The 19,205-nt window shown below is 45.6% G+C and overlaps 1 protein-coding gene across 1 annotated transcript in view; it reads left to right on the top strand.

The window, feature by feature from the left end:
* LOC144767769 (uncharacterized) overlaps positions 1–19,205 on the top strand; it is a 116,902-nt gene that overhangs the window by 27,070 nt on the left and 70,627 nt on the right. The window lies entirely within an intron of this gene.

Here is a 19,205-nt window from a genome sequence, read left to right as displayed (position 1 = left end):
TTGCTTAGAATTGGTGTCAAGAATCTCTTGGGCCCAGAGATACTCATCCCTTAATAGGATAGCTATCCCTCCCTTAGCGTGTCCCCGTTTGGCTTCCTGCGCAGGGGTGTCATAAACAAAGTAACCGTCCTGGTTAAAAGTTTTTATTGACCAGGTTTCCTGTAATACCAATATGTCCGGTCGATTTTTTGTGGCTTCCGTCATTTTATCTGTAGTTTTCCCTGCCATGTTCCAAGATGTTATCGAAAGGCCGTTGCTAAACGGATTGGGTCGTATACTTCGCATTTTTCCCACCGTTCAGTGATTCAGAGATCCATGACCATGACTGGAGCATTTTTGCTACTTCCTTTGCTTCCGCGTCTTGGCTCCAAACTTCTCTTTCTCCGTTCTTTACTAAAATCCTTAGATTTTGATTTGGATTTGAACTTGTTACTGAGTCATCTGTGCTATAGGTAATTTTGTTGTGAGTATGGGGGTTTTCCCATAAGGGTCCTTTGAACCATTTTTTCGGATTGTTGACTGTGGTTTCCTGTGTTGGGATCAAATCGTAGCCATATTTATGTAAGGTCTCTTGTTCTCTTAGGATGATCCCTGGTAACACCGGTGACCAAAAAACTACCACCGATGTTTTGGTATTTTCTTTATCTGGGAATATTACTAAGTCAATCTCTTTTCTTGTTAAGGTTTGTAACGGAGTAATACGTTGGAAAAGATTGACTATTCTGCCACGATTTAGTGGGACACTATCTGTGGGAAAGAGCTCTGTTATTTGTAAATATTTTGATGATGTTTCTTCCCCGGGTGGGACTTTTTTGTCGTAGTCTTCTGGCCCTTTGAACTAGGACTCCCTTGACCCTGAGGTTGTTCGATTGAAGTGAAATTTTTCGGCTCTTGGATTTAAAGTGGTATTTTGTTGAGGAATTTTAATGTCTGCGTTTGCTGCCGCGTTTCGATTTGTTCCCTTTGTGGGAGTCGGTGTTTTCGTGCTTTCTTCGTGCTCGTGCTGGGATGCAGGGGGGATTATTGCTTTCTGGAATTTGAGCCTACGCGCTTTCTTCTTTTTGATTCTTCGTTGCGGTTTTCCTCTTTTTTTCCCAGCTCCTTCTTGGTTCTTTTTGATTTTTTGTGTATCCCTCGCTTGTTCACCGTCGAGAATGATGTTAGCCTTCTTTTCTTGATTGGTCACCGAATTGGACGTTGTTGGTTTATTTTTGGTATTTGCGAAAATAGGATATTGGTTGTGGACGTTAATTGTATCTTCGCTGAAGAGTTTCTTTAGGGAATATATAATTGGCTCCTGATTGTTATTCTGAGATCCCTTGTTTGATATTCCTTTCGTTTGAGTACCGATGTCGCTTTTTCCCTGATCTTGTAGCATGTTGTTGATATTGTTATTACTTGTTGCCTTTAGAATGGTTACTGGGGTTTCTTGTATTTTTGTAGACTCGGTGTGGTCTTTTTTTCTTTTTTCTTCTACTAGGAATTTTAGAATTCCTATTTGGACATCAAGGGTTTGGTCTGAATTCTCCAGAATATGGCCTAAGAATGAAAGAACAGACTCTAAAATTTCTTGCAGGATGAGAAGTGACTTAGACACAGGAGTGTTGTGATTAGTTAAGCTGGAAGATTTAAACAAGTGAAGGTCTGGTGAATAATCGAGATCAACCGGGGATTTATGTAGTGTACTGGTAAATATCTCCTCTGGCCTTATTTGCGATTCGAGCTTCTTATCGTCCTCCTTGACAATTTTTTCTGGACGTGAGTTGTTACAATCAGTACTGCGTTGGATGTTTAATGGACTGGAGGTAATTAGGCCAGATAAGTCAGATTCCAAGGGGGGTTCCTCTATAATTGATGGACTGGTTTTTTGTTCAGGATCAAATTCAGGGTTTGTTAGATTTTGATCACCTGATTGGTCCTGTGAAACTCCCGATATGTTTTCTCCACCCTCCTTCAACTCAGGTTTTATTCCTTCGTTTTGCGGTAGACTTTCTGTTTGGTCATTGGTGGTAAGTGTGGAGAAATAATTAGTTATTGCAGGGGTCCTTATTATCCGTCCACTTTTCACCGCTTTATTGGAGGACTTCCTAATTGCCTCTTCAGTTCGCATTCGTTTCATAAAAATGGTTTGCGCCCTCAGTTTCTTAAAAGCCATTTCCTTATCTTGGGGCGGCAGTTGTTCCGCCTTCCCGGGGGGGTATTTATTTTGGGCTGCCCCGCGTGTTACCTGGCGAGTTTGTGGGTTGTGAAGAGGCGCCAAAATCCCTCTAGGCACAAGACAAATGGCTGAGTGGGTACTCTTCGAGGGCGCAGGGCGCTTTGGGGGGGGTCACTCGGGCGGGGAATGGCAGCGTTGACCACTCAAATCACCACCACCTCCTTCCCCAAACCCAGGCGCCCCTCTCACCGTCCAGCTGTCGGAGGCCACCACTCAAGCTGGTTGTCTCCTTCCTCAGAATCCACCAGATCCCGGGGCTCCTCACCAACACCACGAGCCACTTCAGTGCTGGCGCGCCGCTGACGCTTCGGAGCGCCGTCACTGGTCCGCTCCTCCCACTCCGGTCCACCTCAGTCCATGGCCCGATCTCCTCCGCTCCGCAGGTCGATGGTGGGCCCTCAACTGCACAGGTCACGTTCTCCACCAGGGCCGCCGCCGCCCTGCGTTTCACACCGTAGAGACCTGGGTGCTCGGCCTCGCCTTAGGTGCCGTCGGCTGACCGCGGGTTGCCACCTTCGCCCGGGCTGCCGGCCACGCCTCAAATCGCTTCAAATTACGCTGCGGGCACCCAGCGGGCCGGCGGACAGGCGGGGCCACTTTCGGACACGGAGTTGCCTACGAGCCTCCTGCTCTGCTCCTCTCTGCTCCGTGCGCTTGAGACCCGACTACTTGGTCTCAGTTTTGGTGATCGCTGCAGGAGCGGGTAGGCACCGCTACTTGGACTGCCTACTGGTCGGCTGGCAGGCGGGGGTTCTTTCGGTCGTGATGTTGAGGCAAGCCTCCCGCTCCGCTTCTACTCCTGCTTCGCTCCGCTCTGCTCCACTCTGGTCAGCGGTCCGTCTCTCTGGTTCTGCCTGTTAGAGACAAAAAAAGCAGCGCTAACCACGGTTAACGCTGCTTTTTTACGTCTTCTAATTTTCAGACTTAGACAAGTAATCCAATGGGAGGTGGATTACATGGCTAAGATCACCCTGCCCTATCAGCAAGGTTTCGCTGGTTGCAGTGTGATGGAATCCAGCGTTAGCCTGCGATAATTATCCTCGCGCTAAAAGTGCTGAGCGATAATTATCGCAGGACCTTGCTAATATGCCCCATTGTTCCAGTCTGGGACGAGAGGGAGACCCAGATGGATGTAAAGATAATCTTACAGAGGGCTTATCACCCCTTCTATGAGGAGGGCCGCACCATGGGTTTTTTATTACACGCTTGTCAATAACATTCTTTAAAGATCATAGGCATTAAAGACAGTTGTGCTCGGCCTTGGGTTAACCGGAAATATAGAATGAAGTAAGTAGAATATTGTGCATTTCCAAGAGAGTTCCACAAACCTTGACAACATTCAAAACATACTTAATGGAGGAGTTTTGGGTCATTTCATCTAAGTAAATGAGAGAGAATAATGGTAAATTTGGATTTTTAGATTATTTTTTCAGTTTTATGTAGGGCACTCCTGACACAAGGGCATTGCTGCGTGTTCCTATCAGCACCAGATTACATTGCACATTTATTTAAGAATGGAAGTTTAACATAGTCCCCAGAGTCACAGGATGTTGATCCAAGGCTGGGACTTGAACCTGCTTCTCCACTTCCAAGGTCGGCCACCCTGGGATTCGCGCCAGGCTGTCTCCCGTTTACTTAGAAGAAATAAAAGAAGTGGTCCATGCAGGACGCGTTTCAGGCTCGTCTTTATATTCCGACTGATCATAATATCTGTTTTATATTTGTAAGTGGCCTCGAAGCTCCAATCCAGAGACCTCCTGATCAGAGCTGGTGCCCGTCAGGGACCATCACAGGTTCTGCTGAGTCCTGCCAGGACTTGAAGATGGCAGGCAGGGGCCACCGGGGCCAGCATTTCACTGTCGCTGCCTGTGCCCATGTAGGCCTCTCCGAGGCCCCATGTTGTGTGAGAAGAGTGAAGGTGTGGTTAGGGTGACCAGGCGTCCCCGTTTTGCCAGGACGGTCCCTGCTTTTAACCAGCTGTCCCAGCAAATTTCAAGAAATTTACCTCAAGTCCCCGTTTTTGGAGAGGGTCGACTGAAAATAGTGGGAGGTGTTTTTTATGTTTTACAAAGCAGGCATAGTTAGCAGTTGTTTCAAGAAAGCAATTTTTTAACAGGCAATCTACTGGGCTTAAAAAATGCATTTTATGTATGTTCTTACTGCCTGTTCTGTAATTCTTTGCTGAGGAGCGCTCTCATCGCTTGAAGTAAAATTGTAGTCCTTATTCTATTTTTTTTAAATGTCCCGGTTTTTTACTTTAAAATTCTGGTCACCCTAGGTGTGGTACATGTAAACATTGGCAAAAGGGTTGGTTTGCTTCAGTCCAGTGGCTTTGAACAGCCAATGAGAATGGAGCAAAGTCTATTGTGTGACAAGCAGCCTTGACATGTCATTGAGTCTGAGACAGTGATTGACAGGTCACAGTCTCCCTTCCAGCTGCATCAGCATCTTTGTGTGATGTTGAGTCCGTGGTTTCTTACGATGGCCATTTAGATGTTGAAGAGTGTGGGCTTTACCCGTATCACGATGTTGATGATGTATGTATTAGTTAGTTATACCTATATACTCGCTATTCCCCTCCGCCTGGCAGTGGCCTTGAAAAGCATAAAAGACTGAATTCTTCTTGAAGCCCTAAAGAGCGATCATTCCTAAATTCTTTACGTCGACAAATTACCCTTACTCAGTCTCTCTCACAGGGGGTCCCTTAAGGCCCCACTCTTCCCCTAGCCCTGTTTAGCCCTTACAGATTTACGGCACAGCGTACCACCCAAGTGCCGAGGAATCTCAGACGCACATCAAGGTCTCCACCAGGAAGATCTACCTCACCTTGCTAATACATTAGGGGACAAACAAACCTGGTTGGCCGCCTTTGAAAAATTGTGTTGTTGGTTGACTAGGGTAGAAGCCTACAGCCACAGTCCCTTGCAGGGTGAACCACAAAAAGTCACTAAATTAACCTGTGCTTAACCATGGGTAGGTTGGTACAAAAGAGGCAGACCTACCTCAGAAACAATGTGAAAAGTATGTATGCTGCACACAAACAGTAATAAAGTGAGAACACCACACAAGAAAAATCCCACACCAGATTAAAAAAAAGAATCAAATGTCAAACATTATTGGACACACAGTACTCAATCATTGATCCCAGTGAGATTACATTACAGAGACTTTCATTTCACAGATGTTCCCATAGAAAAGCCCTAAACTGTGCACCACAATTTGCATCGGGAGAAATATCTTCAACAATATCCCCTTCTGATCACTCGCTAATTGATCCCTCTGCTTCAACCATATTCCCTTCTGATCACTCTCTAATGGCTCCTAATGATTTGACCATATTCCCTTCTGATCACTCTCTAATGGCTCCCTATGCTTCATAATGTCCTTCTAAACTGTGTTGTTTGTTGTTGTCCTGTAACCAAAAACCATGGTGTTTATTGTTGTATTGTTTTTAATGTCTGACACGTAACTCAGTGCTTTGTAAAGTGCTGTACCTGCCTGTAGAGCTATGCCACTGATATATAAATCCACAAAGATAAATAAAATCAATGTGTCACTTACGTCATCCAGGGATCCAAGCAGCTAAAGGCAGACATGGGAATTTTAGTCGTTTTTCTTGGGGCAGTATGCTGGCAGAGAGTATCTCCACTACAGTGAATGCTGTCAGTCTCACCAATCACACCGTAGGTGCTGCACATTTGTAAGAGTGTTAGAGAAATGGCCTAAAAAGTGACTTTTGATATCCATAGTGGATAAAGACTGTAACAGAACCGCCCTGCATTGTCCATATCAAACCTACACTGACACTGTACTGCATTCCAAAAATAAATATCTTAATTAACTATAATTGGATATTTAATGTTGAGCTAAGTTAAGGAGCCCCGGTCCGGGTAAGAAGCCGGTAGCCAGTCCGGCCCTGACAGTGGGAGCTCACTCGGTGGCCAACAGAGCTAGGACTAACACCCACCCCTATCACTCAAGTCAAGAACCTAAAGATTGTCATCAACAGCAAACTTAACATGACCACCCACGTCAAAACTGTCACCACCTCACACTTCCATACCTAGAAGATGCTGAGGAAGATTTCAAGTGGCTCCCAATCAACACCCTGAAAACCATCATGTATGTCTTTGTCACAAGAAAACCGGACTACGGGAACATCCTCTATCACCAAACACCTCACCAGAAGGCTGCGGACTATTCAGAACTCGGTGGCCAGAATCACTTTCAACCTCCTGCACCATATTCATATCACTCCACACCTGAAAGAGCACCACTGGCTCCCCATATATATGAACAAGCACAATTCAAACTCCCCACTCATACTTTCAAGACACTAAATAACACGGCCTCAATTCAATTCCATTCAATTCAAGGAGCTTCTTAAGCGCATGGCGAACCAAAAAGCTTTCCAGAAATGGTAGGTCTTCCAGGCTCCGTATCGTATTTTTAAGCAAATAGATGCATCTTGAGTAGTTTCCTGAAATGGAGTAGGTTGTTGTTCAGCCTAAGGGTTAGGGTTAGCTATTCCACAGCTTGAGGCTAGGTATGCAAACAAACGCCCACCACTCCTGCCTTTCTTTACCTTAGGAATGGAGGGCAGAGTAGACTCAAGTTACAAGATTTTAGCTCTCTTTTGAGGTGGTATGGGCAGACTAGATGGTGAAGAATACATGGCACCTGCATGTACCTCGCACAGTGGACCGTGCAAAGAGGTTTGAAATGAATCCTCTTTTGCATCAGTAGCTGCAGTAATATGGCTAGTGCAGAAGAGGCAGCCTGATATTTAGGGATACTCAACAGGATCGAACCTGCTACATTTTAGATTACCTGAAATGTTTGAATAACTGAAAGTGGATTTCCCAGGTAAAGGGGAAATGCCAGACCTTGAACAACCACTCTCAGAACAGATGCTGGTAGCAAACTGGGCATCCTCCCGAGGGCTCTTGAAAGGCCAAAACAGCGGCACAACATCTGTACTTGTTTTCAAAAAATGTATTTGTTCAGGTGGTGACTTCAAATGAACTCTTTCAAGTGCACAACACTCCCTTCCAACCCAGCCCTGGCTCCAGACATCAGTTGGGGGTAAATCAGCCAGGACACAAATGCAAAGTGTGAATGCCCCTCCCTCTCCTATCCTAGGAAGACCATCAGTATGCAGATGAATCAAGATTTAACACCCTGTCACACCCAGCCCCTCCTTTGTTGTGGCAGTCTGGAAGGTATGCATCAAGTGTAGCGGTCACCCAGCCCTAGATGTGGATAAGAGTAAGGCTGCAAAGGTCGGGCTGCAAAGCACAAAAACTTATAAGCACAAATAAATGGCCACTTTCTAACAGTAAAAAGAACAACTGATGGACGTAAAGCTGAACAATGCCAAACATTCTGTCAATGGCTGTTCTTTCTACAGGTTAACCACACGCTAAGTCCCAATGCCCTTCTCAGAACCCCTCTGCTAGGAATGTTTTTAATACTCCTTCGCAGGTAAGTACTAAGGGGGGAAAGGGGTTGGGATAAGAAGAGACTGCTCCAAAACTCCACCTGTTCTGCTTCTCTGTTCTGTTCAGTCATAAGAGAAAACAAGGTAACTGCGTGTTATCTTTCTTTTCTTTATTAACTGCTACCATTCTGTATTTTCTTCCTTGTAATATACTTACAAGAACAAGTGGTTGAGAAGACTCTAATTTGGGGGTCTGTAATTCTGTGCCAAGTCTTCCGTTTCTCTCCTTATAACCAGAATATCACCGGCCTCTATATTGATTTTTAATTAGAAATGAGGTCTCTAAACATTGAGATGTAATGTTGACCTATTTAGGAGTGAACGGGGTTTGCAATCGTGCCTTTAAAGATTTCAGATAGATTGCCAGTGCACTCGCGAATTACTGCCTGTTTCTAAAGAGTCTGGGGCAGATTTATGATGACTGGCGCATCCCCAGGGATGCGCCAGTCATCCTGCGCCGCTGCTCCGCCACCCATGGTGCGCCGCATTTACAATGCAGTGCACCATGGTGCAAAACCGGCACAGATGCGTGACGCATCTGTGCCGTAAAGGTGGGTCATGGCAGGAGCTGCGTCGCAAGCGCGACGCAGCTCCAGCAAGGCTCGGGGGTGCCCCATCTCCACAATGCTGCGTCAAGACCTACGCCTGCTTCAAGCAGGCGCAGGGTTTTGACGCAGCATTGGCCTGAAAGTGATTGAGTGAAATCTTATAGATTTCACTCAGCCACTTTTAGGAGGCGTTCCTGCGCAGGAACGCCCCCCCCCTGCGCAGGAACGCCTCCTATGGCGCAGGGCTTTACAACGTGACGCATCTCCTAGATGCCTCACGTTGTAAATAGGGCGCATTGTTTGCGCCGCCGTTGCGTCAAATAAAGTGATGCACCGGCGGCGCAAGGCCTTCATAAATCTGCCCCCTAAACTGTATGCCCAATGAAGATGCAAGCGTCGACTCTTCTCATTTGAAAGTGGCGCAGGAGAGCCCGCGTCAGTCTATTGGCCAGAAATCATCCAGCTTTAATCTTAACATGTGGCACGAACGCGAATGTGCGCACATAAATGATTTCATTTTTCAGAGGCTGAAGCTCTATGCAGCTCGTGTTAAGCTTCTGATTATTATTCTTTCAAGAGGGCTTTGAAAGGTTTAGTCAGACGCGGCGTCTACTTAACTCGCAAGGTTTAAACAAGATATGAATCCAAGACTTGGTGATTCTGTCAAGGTTTTAAATATATCCAATTACACTGCTTGAAAACGGTCTTTCATGACTAATTAAAGTTACAAAACAAACACCTGTGTTAGGAATGCATTTCCAGTTTCCTGTTGAACTTCAGAAATACATTAGTTTTCAACACTAACCTTGTTTTAAGGAACTTTGAATTACCGATGGAACTAAACCCGGAATTTTCGCGACTACCCTGACTATCTTCCGCGACGCTCGATTTCCAGGCGCTCTTCAAGTAGACTCCTCAGTGAAGCGCGCAGTGGAATGTTGGAGTGCACCTCACCAGACCGTAATGACCTAAAAGACTAGACCGCTAAACAGCATTAAGCTGTTGCAGTGTCAGAATGTTGGCAGCCATGTTGGAGTTTCTGCGATGCCAACCAGCGCTCCAGCTTAACGGTTTATTTACTCTTTCAGTTTGGAATGAGAGGGTAGAAGCCACCGAGGAGGTATGAGGAGGAAACCTCCCGTGATTCCTGACACATTCACTCCTAGTACAGCGATCTGGACCTATATCCATAATTTTTTTTGTTTCCTTAAGTAAAAACTCACCACTTCATTCCAGTTTTGACCCTGCGCCCCATGTAAACACTCTAGTCAAAGAGCCAAACAGGTCCTCCATGGACCAGAAACAAGCATCCTTAGGAGTATAAATCCTCATCAGCCCAGATAGCTTGAATCTGGTGGCATAGCGAGCACAGGGCCCACATCTGGGCATCCTCTTCCCACTTAGGGGAACAAATGCAAAAAGAACAGATGATGTACGGAATGCTAAATAAATCAAATATTCACAGTGAGACACATATCTGGGTTAAATCCATTGGTTTTTTGCTTGACACGCTGTTCCTGTTTGGACCCAACTGATAGAGCGCGCGAGGTCACCCAACCAATAATTTCACCGCTTCCGGCTTCGGGCCCATATATTTCAATTCACCATATACATTTGACCGGGTGACTTCACGAGCTGCTACCAATTTGTGTGAATTCCCTACTGTTATTACTCAGCGTACCCGACTTACCATCCACCGACACGGGTACCTACGACCACAATGGATCAGGGAGCTAGCTGTAAAGGAAAGGCAGCAAAATACAAACTCAAATGACATTCAATACCTTTGTAAAATGACCACGGACAACTGGAAGTTTTAAAATCTTTATCTAAAGTTCGTTCTCGGTAAGCATTAGATTTACAAGAATAAGACAATCGATAATCAAGATAACGAAAAGTACATAACTATAGAGAAATAAAGTCAGGGTAATCATGGAAATGCTAATATGAGATGCAACAGGAAACGCTATGCATTTAAGGCAAAAGTTCTTTGGACAGTTTAAGTAAGGCCGTTCTAGACCATATCAGAAAATGACAGACTGCAATGCAAAATATGATTTCTAACAGGTAGGGTAACATGGGAACACGTTATGAAAATATGCAATGAAATTACGTTTTAATAATTTCGGCAAAAGCATGGAAAATCAACATGTGCAAAGGTGTGTCTTTATTGAAGCAAAAGACAGAAAAATAGAAAGGTGCAAGTTTAAAGATTTTAGAGCAATATTTACCTAGACTGGTGTGGAAACCAAACCCTGGCCACGGGTCAGTTAAGGACAGGAAACCCTCAGATTAGGAATCAGGACGGGACCTCAGGACAGGAACCCCTCAGGACAGGACCGCACCCGCAGTTTGGAAGCAACGCCTGCGCTCCACCCTCTCTGCAGCTATCGATCAAGACCCCGATTGGGTCAGCGAACTCCCAGCAAAGTGCTTCGCCAGCACTTTAAGGTTCAGTAGAACCTTAATCTATGGTCAATTTCGGACAGAGTGCTCCGCAGCTCTCTGTATCTTCAGTCACCTATTGAGTGCGATGGGTCAGTGACAGGTCAGCTAAACCAGACAAGTCGGACCATTTCCCTAGGTGAACCCAGGGTAGATATACAGTTTGGGGACGGTGTACCACCCCCCAATGTTGCAAAGTGTCAGAATCCCTCAATTTGGATTGGTCCTAAGGTAGGATTTGGGTAACACACCAATCAGAACACACTACTTGGATGCCTGCTTTGCATCTCTGGGTACCGCCTACCGAGATTGGGGTTCTCGTGTGAAAGTCCAGGGAAATACAATGACAAGTTTACATTGTTTCAAAATGGGGACACATGACTCTGTCCTGCTGAGTTCGCAGGTCAGCTTCTCAGGAGCATCTTGCCCATCCCTGCCAGCTGGCTGAGTTCCACCAGCCAAGGTTGACTTCTCCCCAGGCGGACGGTCATGCGTAGTAAGGACCTCCAAGATGGCATTCGGCTCAGTCAGACCCCCATTCCCCGCGGTACATGAAAAGTAAGCGAGAACAAATTAATACCTAGAAATAACGTTATGAAAACTCATCATTGGGTTTGTACTTTCAACTTATCACTATAAAATATACTTATGCAGTCTAAATGTTAGCTACATATACACGGGCACAAGAGCAGTGGCACGAGCAGTACCACGTTACTGCCAAAGCTATGTATTACGCATGCGCAACTATTTCCCTCCCAACCTGCAAACACATCAGGACACGTGAGTGTGACTGACGCATGCGCAGACACTATTTCAAAGCAGCGGCCATTTTAAGTACTCAAATTAATCGTATTAGAAATACACATAGGCAAGCTTCATGGACCTTGTTTCAAACATGAAATAAAGGTTAGTAAGACGTACAAATTATTACCTGGTTACACATGAACGAGGTTCATGACAAAAGCAAGTCGCAAATGCGAAGCTTTGCTTCATCACAACCATATGCAAATCATTCTTAATCCTTATGCCCATAGGAGCAGTCCAGTCCGAACTGCCAGGCAACGTCCTCCCTGTGTCCGGACGTGGCTCATGGCACCACTGGATTCAAGGTAGCCTGGTTGATGAGAAAGGAAACCCCGAATCCGGTGCAAGTATGATTGTTTCAGTTCGACGGACGATCTGACTTAGCAGTTCAGGCTAGACCGTTCTCATGGGGAGCAGGGTCAAGACTGATTTACATATGGCTGGGTCCAAACTGAGGTGATGTGGTGAGGAAAATACAATGGGGCAGATTTACAACTTCTGGCGTATCTCTGCTAATCAGCAGGGATGCGCCAGAACAGTTGCGACACGCCAAACCACCCGTGCGCCACCACTGATGCGCCACATTTACAATGCGGCACCCCGTGGCGCACGGATGGACAGACACATGTCCATCCCCCGGCGGATAGGCGGCACATTGCTGGAGTCGCAAGCGCAATGCAGCGCCAGGAAGGCTCGGGTGCCCCTATGCCTAACATGCTGGGTCAATTCTTACGCCTGCTTCAAGCAGGTACAGGTTTTTGACGCAGCATGGCCATAAAATTGACTGAGTGAAATCATGTAGATTTCACTCAGCCACTTTTCCGAGGCGTTCCACCCCAGGTGGCCTTTTTAACAAATGGCACACAAACCAATTTGGCATCAGATGAGCGTAGTAATCTGTTTGGTGTGCACCAGTAGAGTCGTTCTTTTAAATAGGCCAACCCTGCTCCATAAAGTGCCTTGTGAACCAGACACCTCGCCTTGAACATGGTACGCTTCCTAACTGGCCGCCAATGCAGTTTCCAAATCTCTTTTGCTATTGGAGTGTATTTTGAGATGCCAGACACCAGTCTAGCTTCCGCCTTCTGCAAAACTTGCAATTTCTGCATTAAACCTTCCTGAATATTGAAGTACAGACTATTACAGTAGTCCAGTCTTGACCTAGTGAGGGCTGTGATCACTGTTTTACGACATTCTATAGGTAACAGAGGCAACATTTTCTTACATGACCTAAAAGCGAAAGATGTAGCAGAGGCCACCGCGTTAACTTGGTCTTTGAAATTGAGCTTCTGATCCACCCACACACCAAGGTTTTTAACTTTCCTATTGGGTGCGGGAAGAGGGCCCAGGGTATCTGGCCACCATTCTGGAGTCCAAAAATTAGGATCATTCCCAAAGCATACCACCTCCGTCTTACTGGAGTTTAACTTAAGGCAGTTTTGGGCCATCCAGATCCCTACTGCATTCATACAATCTTTAAAACGGTCTGCCGTGTTCTTTGACTCAACGGGTAGAAGAGACACCACAATTTGGGTATCATCCGCATAAGTAGTCAGACTGAACCCAAATGACTGAATAAGGGGCGCCAGAGAGGACACATATATATTAAATAGTGTCAGACTCAGTGAGGACCCCTCGGGACCCCACATGGTAGTGAAAAAGGTTTGGATACAAATTCCCCCAGCGCCACCAGCTGACTCCGGTTTGCCAAAAATTATCTTAGGAGTCTTGAAGCCGAACCCTGTACACCAATCTCCGGCCGCCGGTCCATCAACAAATCGTGGAGGACGGTATCCAATGCTGCAGAGAGATCTAACAAGATCAGAGCAGCCTTGCCACCTTGATCTAGGATAGTTAGTCCGTATCTCTTCTGTAGATTTCAAAAGAGCAGCTTCGGTACTGTGGCCCCTCGAAAGCTATACTGTGTTTAGTCCAAGGCTTGATTGGACTCCAAAAATTGGCTAAGTTGCATATTTAAATTTCTCTCAATGATTTTAGCAGGTACCGGAAGTCTAGATATTGGTCTAAAATTGTTAGGGTCTTTTGTATCGAGATTCGGTTTCTAAAGAAGGGGCAGAATAGAAGTTTTTTCCAGTCTAACAGAAAATATCCCTCTGAATACATTAAATAAAAAATGGGTGTCAAAACTCGAGAGACTGGCTCTGCCGCTCACTTTAATATCGCTATCGGACAAGGGTCCGAAGGAGACCCGGATTTCACCTGGATGAGAAGATTACCAGTTCCTGTAAATGAAAGCTGGGCAAATTTGTCCAGTAGAACTTTCTTTTCTATTTGTCGGTCAACAGTGTGGCCCGCCATGCTCTGAGAGGTTGCATCAGAGAAAGTGGAGAAAATGGCATCCACTTTCCCATAGAAAAAACGGGTCAATTTTTTACAAAAATCCTGACTAGGCGTAGATGTAATCGCCACTGGATTGGTCAGGCTGGTAACTGTATTAAACAGTTCCCTAGCTGAGTTGTTTGCTCTATTAATCTTCATGGAAAAAATAGAAGCTTTGCCTGATGAATCTGCTGTTTGTATACTGCAAGACCACGTTTATACTCCTTATCAGTATCCTTGTACTCTGTTCTCCACCTTCTCTCCAGATGTTTACAAATCAATTTTTGTTCTCTTAGTGCCTGTGAATACCACGGAGCAGAAGGCAGCCGTCTGGTGGGGTAGAACATTTTTATAGGAGCAAGCATGTTCCTAGCTGTTTCTAGCCAGCTAGTGTAGGAGCGTGTTGCCGCTTCTAAATTTGAGGGGGGGAAACCTACAGTCTTATTGAGGATGTCGCACAAATCCTCAGCCATTACTTTATTCCACACTCTTTTCACCAGTTTTTTCTCTATAACTGGCTTCTGAGAAAGAAGTTCAGGAATAGTGAGGTTAAATAGAAGCGCTTTGTGGTCTGACCATGGGAGGGGAGTAATATTGGTGGCTAATAACTGTGGATTATTAGAAAAAATGCCATCAAGTTTATGTCCTGCCTGCTGAGTCCCATCCGTCACCAATTGATCTAAATTACTGCACTTCATTAAATCTAGCAATTTGGCTGTGTCTGGATCTAAAAATGTTTCCAGATGGAAATTAAAATCGCCTCAAATAGTGTAGGAACTAGCCAGAATACCTATTTCAATGAGTTTGCCCACCTGCTCAACGAAACGGCCTCTAGGGCCTGGTGGTCTATAAATAAGAGAGCCTTGAAAAGTGTAATAGGGAGATAAGCGGAAGGAGAAGTCTGACGCCTCGCAGCCTTCCAGGAGGAGTGTGGCTCAATGGTTAGAGCGGCAGACCCTGATGCAGAGTTCTGGCCAGGGCCCAGGGTTCGATTCCCGCCTCGGGGGGGGTCTCGGGCTCAATTTCCTCGGAACTGTTAATTCTCGCCTCGGTGCCTATTCTAATCACGGGCCCCACGCTGCAACTCTGGGCAATAGCTTGCTTAACCTCCACACCGGCCCCAACAGCGCTAAGGATGCCTGGCTTCACCCTAGGGGTGCCCAGGAGTGGACACTTCACAGGGAAAGCCAGGAGGGGTTCCACAGCAGTATGAGTATCAGCGCCAGGAAGCCGCGTAGGCGACACCGCAAGGTGACCGTCTGGTGACAGTGCGCTCTATAAGTAACTTGACAATTGACATTTCACCTCTCCCGGGCTAAACAAAGAGATAAGGGAGGAGTGATAAATGACCCCTAAACCACCTCCTCTTCCCCTGGGCCTGTTCAGAGTATGACAAACAAAATTAGGAGGCGTCGTCTTGACCAGGTCCGGGCCGGAAGCATTATCCGTCCAGGATTCTGTAATAAAAGCTATCTTAATGTTTTCAGCTTCCATGAATAAAGCACCCTCTGTACTGTGTTTAATCAATGACCTAACATGCATCAAGGCCAATTTCCAAGTTGAAGTCCCAATGTTTCTCTCAGTCTTTACTGCGTGAGTTCTAGACCTCTCTAGGGTATCAAACAATAACTTTGGAATTGTAGTCCCACACCCTGGACAAACATTAAGAGGCTCCCGGGGCTGCGCATCGGGAGTAATACAAGGGCATAAATGAGTTTTAGTATTGGCATGGAAGCTTTGTAATATGAAACCATCATAATGCAATTTAACCCGTTTGCTGCTTCGAACGTTCAGCGCCAGTGCTGAACTTTCGAAGAAACGGGTGCGGCTGTGTCGGCCGTTGGACGTGCGCAGCACCAGGGAGGTAGCTCGTGCGACGTCCAACGGCCGACGGCAGCAGCGAAGGGGTTAAAACGTTCACCTTGACTTCCCTGGGCAGAGGAGCTGGCGCTGAGCGCGTTACGATAGTGGACGGATGCAGACGGGCCTGCCTTTGGCGCGCCTTTGGCGCGCCCGCGCATACTGCGTTTAAATCAAATCAGGGACGAGAAAGCATAGCCTGCTAAGCCCCCGACCAACTCAAAATGGCAGACCCGCGTTCCCACTGCCGGCCAACCAGTACCGGAGATCGGGACTACGAGAAATTAAGTGAGGTGAAAGTAACAAAGGAAATATAATAGCAGTTTAGAAGCGTTTTAAAAAAAAGTTAAAATCAATGTGCAAATATCGCATTAGAAGGAGCAATAAACATGTACTCCCGGCTGAGCCTCCGGAGAAGTCACCCTGTGTGTCTTTTCATGCCCTTGTAAATATGGGTCACTTTCACACATTACTCTGCATGAAAAGGGCGTTCCATGGGTGTTGCTGTGGGTGTTCCCATGCAGCATCTATAAACCTGACTCATTCCCAGATCTACAAAGTGTTGTAATCCCTGGAATGCGCCAGAATGCTTCGCCTCCGAGGAGTGGTGCAACGAGGAGAAATACTTGTATTCCTCCCCCTTTTTCTTCTTTCTATGTGTGCTGCATTCTGCACTCAAGTCCAGCAAAATGACTGCAGCTGATCCACCTCGGTCGAGGACCCTTTTCAGCTCTTCAGTGACAGTAAGGACGCCGTTTCCGTACTGCACCTAGGCTGGAAACCAGTTTGGGCAGAATTCAGGATATTGTGGGATTCCAAGAATCCAGAGAGGTGATTGCTAATGTATTTTTTCAGAATTTTGCTCAAACCAGGGAGAAGGAAGATGGGCCTATATCTTTCAGCTAGCGCAGGATACAAAGACAGTTTCTTTAACAGGGCTCTGATAATAGCATGTTTCCACGCTTCTGGAACACTGCCACTGTCCAGTGAAAGATTGCATATATCAGTAAGTACAGGCAAGATAGCATCCCCCCTTTCAGTAAAAGTTTGAGGGGTGCTGGAGCCTCCTCCTCACTTGAATTCAGCAACAAGCTAAAGACCTGACTTTGAGTAGTCACATCAGGCCCCAGGTTTGGCTAGACTCACACCTGCACAGCACAAGGGTACATTTCCCTGTGAGAGTGCGCTCTACAAATCAACATAACTTAATATACCATAATGTCAGGGAACTGTGTTAAAACCGTGGCAGGTTCATTGAGCCTTTTATCCTTCTGTGTTCGGTACAATGAGCATCGCTGAGCTGGGTAACATAAAACGGTATACAACCTTTACAACGCAACTTTTACAACGCACTACCATTACAACAAAACTTTTACAACGCAAAATCTATTACAACGCATGCATTTACAACGCAGTCATTACAGCGCATGACACTACAATGCACACCATTACAACGCATACCATTACAACGCAGTCATTACAACGCATACCATTACAACGCAAAACTTACCATCCAACACTTACCCTACTGTTGCACCCCCTGGAGTTAGAATAGTAATTTTAACCCCTACACTATCCAACACTTACCTTATATGCAATGTAATGATGCGTTGTAATGGTATGCGTTGTGAATGTAGTATGCATTGTAGTGGAATGCGTTGTAAAGGTAGTTTCTAAGAATTCGTTGTAATGGTATGCGTTGTAATGGTGTGCGTTGTAATGGATGTTGCGGTGTAAAAAATGCGTTGTAAAGGTATGCGTTGTAAAAGTGTGCGTTGTAACGTCATACATCCACATAAAACATATCTTAATCAATGCCAAAATGCCCCACAGGATGGACTTAACCTTACAAATACACAACTTATGGTATAATATGGTCTTTTGTGCGTTCCACTTCACACTTCTGCCTCATGCTTTTCACAGGCATGTTAAGTTCAGTGTTATTATAAATGCATTATTCATGCAACACTGCAGTCCCTGGGGATCATAGAGTAATGGACCCTCTGCTCTCAGGCTAGGAGGGCAACATCCCAGCTCTGCTTGAGGTGGAATGAGAGCTCCTTCTGGTGACACATGATAGAGCCATGGCCCCGGGAACCAGAAAGAAGGGACCTGGTTGCTCCTCCTTGTATGAAAACTGAGAGTAAATATTCCTGGGTCCCGGATAGATTGACTTGCCTCTTCTTGGGTAAATCACACCTGTGAACTACCTTGGGTACTGCCATTTACTTGAATTAGGGAAAACTCCAATACAGACACAGATAGAAGTTCAGGTAATGGCAATATTCAGAATTTTTTTTAACAATGGATTAACTTCTGTCTTTTTTATAATATCAAATATGAAAAAGTTTTTGTTAACTTTAGAGCAACATCCTATGTGCTATGGGTATGACCAGAAGTGGGTCCAAAGATCACTGTGCCTCTAGAACCAAGCCGCACCCGATGGAATAGCCCCACCTCGGGTGAAGTAAGTCTTAGGTTGCTTGTTTTCCATTTCAGAGAGGACCTGGCTTGGCAGTTTGGACTGGACTGTTCCAATGGGAGCAGGATCAAGGCTGATTTGCATATCTGGGTCTAATCTGAGGTGGCATGGTGGGCATAAATTAGTCATTACAAGAGGCTGAGCTTAATCCAGACATTCTCTCCATCACATTTATGCATATCTCAGTGTGATTCTCTAAGTTCAATGGGTATGTCCAGACGTGGATCCAATGCTCCCTGTCCCACTGGAACCAGGCAGCTCTTGACTGAGGAGCTGTGTAAGAAATGTAGTTATTTGTTGAGCGGGGTGAAAACCCACCTCAAGAAACAACCACAATACCTCTCAGGGTGAAAAACAAAAGTCACTAAATTAACCAGTGTTTAGCCTCCCAGTAACTTGCCACAAAAACAGTCAAGCTTAAGTTAGATGCACTGAGGTAAGTGTTTTTCCAGCACACAAATTTTAATATAGTGAAAATACAACACCAGAAAAATCCCAAACCAACTAAGCAATTTAGAAAAATAGGATATATTTTATTAAATAAAATTATACCTAAACTAATTAAATCCAATCAGTAAAACCGGGGTTATGACATTTTAAAGCTTTTAGTTTAAAATAGTGCCTCAAAAAATAAAGCGCCAGTCACGGGTATCTAGTTGTGCATGATCAGGGCAAAATCAAAGTTAAGTCTGACTACGATGGAGAGTTGGTCAGATTCACACAGTGGATCGGGTCCAGTCTTGGCTTTCCTTCGGACTTAGAAGATAGAGTTCAGCGAGGCAAGGCAGCAGGCTGGTCATCATCGTCATCGATGGTGTGCCAATCCCTGACGAGCTCAGTGAAGATTTTTACCATCGGACTTGGACAACGTTTTGGAGTCAAAAACCTCCAGCGAGACGAAGCTGCAGCTTTAGTCAAATGTGGCTGTACAAGGCTGGATACCATTACTCAGAGATCCGGCTGAACAACTTCTACTGCTATGGAGAAGAACATAGAGGAAGCTTCCAC

The sequence above is a fragment of the Lissotriton helveticus genome, chromosome 7 (assembly GCF_964261635.1).
Source record: "Lissotriton helveticus chromosome 7, aLisHel1.1, whole genome shotgun sequence".
Lineage (NCBI taxonomy): Eukaryota > Metazoa > Chordata > Amphibia > Caudata > Salamandridae > Lissotriton > Lissotriton helveticus.
The sequence above is the reverse complement of the archived record's forward strand: the minus strand, read 5'-3'. Positions and strand labels throughout refer to the sequence as shown.